The sequence below is a fragment of the Rhinolophus sinicus genome, linkage group LG04 (genome assembly GCF_036562045.2).
Source record: "Rhinolophus sinicus isolate RSC01 linkage group LG04, ASM3656204v1, whole genome shotgun sequence".
Lineage (NCBI taxonomy): Eukaryota > Metazoa > Chordata > Mammalia > Chiroptera > Rhinolophidae > Rhinolophus > Rhinolophus sinicus.
The window spans coordinates 17,454,041-17,457,428 of NC_133754.1; the positions used below are offsets into that span (position 1 = coordinate 17,454,041).

The following is a 3,388-nucleotide window of genomic DNA, read 5'->3' on the forward strand; positions in this document are numbered from 1 at the left end:
TTTTTTTTTCTGTATTTTACTTTATGACATTTCCAAGATACTGTAATTAACTGGGAGTGGAAGGGGTAAACCTTCATGCTGTTGTCCATAGTGGTTAAACCAATTTACATTCACACCGACACTGTACAAGGGTTCTCTTTTTTCCACACCCTTGTCAATACTTCTTACTTTTCTTTTTGATACTCGCCATCCTAACAGATGTGAAGTGATATATCATTTTATTTTTATTTCCCTGATAGTTAGCGATGTTGAACATCTTTTCATATACCTGTTGGCCATAGTATGTCTTTTAGAAGAAATGGTTATTCAAGTCCTCTGTCCATTTTTTAATAGGTTTTTCTTTTCTATTAATTTGTAGGAGCTCCTTATATTTTTTTGAATTAACCCCTTATCAGTTACAGTGGTACCTCGGTTTTCGAACGTCTCCATTGACGAACATTTTGGTTTATGAACGCCATAAATTTTATGGGTCTATGATATCATTAGATAGTAAAATTCATGCAAAATTTGCAGTTTTAGGGGTTGATTTTAAAGGTCTGGAATTGTTGCGTCCAGCATGACACGAGCTATGGGAAGCGAGAAGGGGGGCGCAGGGCTGAGAAAAGACAGTAGTCAAGAATAGAGTGCAAGTGAGGCCAAGGCTCTCAAGCCTCAAGGAGTGAGCCCCAAATCGGGCCAATGCATAGCTTTTATTGGTTAATTCTAAGGAGGTAAAAGATTGTTAATCTCAAGATCTGTGTGTTATGTAGCCCGCTGGCTGTCTTTCTGAAAGTTCCCATTGTGTTCTAGCTTGTACTTTGCCTTCACACACACACACACACACACACATCTCCAAGGAATCCATTGAAGGGGAAGGACTGATCTCTATCCATCGGGCCTCAGTTTGCCAAGGCACTCCCTTGTGAAATCCTGGGAAGAGCGCAGGGGGAACAAACGGTTTGGCAGCTGTAAGGCAACATGGAATGGATTAATCCATTTGGCATTATTTCCTATGGGGAAATCATGCCTCAGTTTTTGAACGTTTCAGAACTTGAACAGTATTCCCGAAAGGATTATGTTAGAAAACCAAGGTACCACTGTATATGGTTTGCAAATACTTTCATCCATTCAATAGTATTTTTTAACAGAATTAGGGAAACAAACAAACAAACAGACTTATTTGCCAGACATTGCTACAATGATAACACTGAGCCTCTTACACTACTAAGTGGGTGATCTCTGACGTGTACAAATGGGCAGAATGTGATTGTGGGTATCCCCTCAGAAGAGTGGATTAATTTCCTGGAATAGTGGGAAACAGTGGCAAGGAACACAATCTTGATCATTTCTGTCACTTGCGAACACTCCAATGATTCATGCCATTGCTTCTTTCTTTACGTGGGGTGGCTCCTGCATTTATGGACTATTCCTTTGGAGAGTAAACGTGTCCACTTTCACCACACTTCCATACTATGACATAGCTCACACAGGTGTGTCCTCTTTCCTTTGGAATGTCCTCTGCCTCTTGTTTATTCCAGGCTTCCCATCTCTCAGAGACAATGGTACTATCTGGCATTCACATAAAGTGGCTCTTTTTCCAGCATCTCTTTCCCAGGTCGAGGGACTCCTTGGATGGGAGGCTAAGAGCCAGCTCCAGGCCCCATTCTGACCAACCTTCTTGAACTGATTGCATATACCGGTAGAGTTACAATGACAGGCCCTTGCACACTGCTGCTCGTGTGGGTATTGGCTCCAGTCTGAACAGTCTGTGTCCCTGCCAAACTGGCTGCTGGGATGCTGGCCATGCCTTGCTAGAGAGTGATGCCATCTGCATTAACTGGCCAATAGAAGATGGCCTATCCTTCAGTAGTCTGTGCTACTTACTGCCCCTGGGAAGCAATGGTCTGGTATGTCTGTGTCTGTTTGGCAGTGACAGCAGCCTGCAGCTGTTGGATTTGCTGAGTCTGGTCCTGTTGGCCCTGCACCTGCAAAGTGTGTTCTCCTTTTCCCACCCAGACCTGGATCTATCTGCACGGATCCAACTATATCTGCTACACATTCTGTGTCCCAGGTATAGACACTTGCCTGATGATTTGACCTTGTCCACAAAGGACAGGTTGGACAATGATAGGGTGGACAGTCAGGGTGATTAACAGGCCAGTGATTAACACTGACTTGTACCATGAATGGATGCCCCTGAAACTGCTGCTGAATCTAACGATCTTCTCTGTTGAAATATTGCTGTTTGCTACATTCTGCTCCGTGGTCCTTCCAAGTTAAAATCCCATTCACAGAGAGCTTCACTCTGGAGATCCCAGAAAACTACGAAGCACACTCAGAGTATAGGGAAATTGGGGGTAAGCAAGACTACTCTGGGCCTGGGGCCTGACGATCTGGACCTGAGGGTGGGAGAAAGGGGTACAGCTCCACCCGGCACTAACGTTCAGCAAGGGTCAAGGCTATAGTGTGCCTGCTCCAGTGGTGGCATTGCTGCCTGGGACTGGCTCCTGCAGGCCTGGGACTGGAGAGCCTGGGGGCACGTACAGGCTCTGGACCAAGGCCACCAGCTGCTCCACTCAGCTGGCTTGGCTCAGCTCAACTCTAATAATCTATTTTTTATTCAACATCTATTCATGGACATACACATTGACTACATTACTTTCTAATGGAGATACAGGGATATTTAGGTGAGAGTTTTTCACAAAATAGTGTAGTAGGAAAAATAATAAAAACATGGAAAACTATGACAAACAAACTTAGAGATAAAAGAGAGGTAGAAAGAAAGTTCCAGGGATATTAGCTGAGTAACAGTCCTGTCTGAAAATCAGAGAATAGAGCACAGAAAGAGATATTTGAGTGTGGTCTTTAATGTGAAAATTATTTTTGACAAGAACAGAATTTATGGAAAACAGATAGGGTAAGTTTGCTTCAAAAAGTGTTGAACAATCCAATTTGGCAATAACATAAAATACATGTAAAGAAGTTGAAACCTCCTAAATTTTGTTACTGGTTTTCCTGTTTTGTTTTTGTTTTTGTTTGTTTGCTTGTTTTTCTGCTTTCTTTGACCTCTCTGTATGGTATATCTGTCTAGTACGGGCTTCTCATTGCAACCTTGTAAGTCTGCATTTCCCAGGTGTCTGGCCTTGAACTTCTCACTTTACACACTCATCCTGAGAGCTGACATCCACAGCCATAGCTTCATGAAAAACATTAAGGCTGATGACTCCATCCTAAACCAGTCTCCTAAACTTCAGATCATCTCACCAAATGCCTCCTAGATATCTCCCAATGAATGCCTCATAATAATTCTAAAGGCATTATGTCCATCATTTCCTCATAAATCTACATTGCCCTGAGCTCCCTAACTTAATCTATAGCAATAAAATGCTTGAGAAAAACAATAAGGAGG

The 3,388-nt window shown here is 42.7% G+C and overlaps 1 pseudogene; it reads right to left on the reverse strand.

The window, feature by feature from the left end:
• Window positions 1-1,402: 1,402 nt before the first annotated feature.
• Window positions 1,403-3,173, reverse strand: LOC109436386 (nuclear transcription factor Y subunit alpha; annotated as a pseudogene).
• Between the last annotated feature and the right edge of the window lie 215 nt (window positions 3,174-3,388).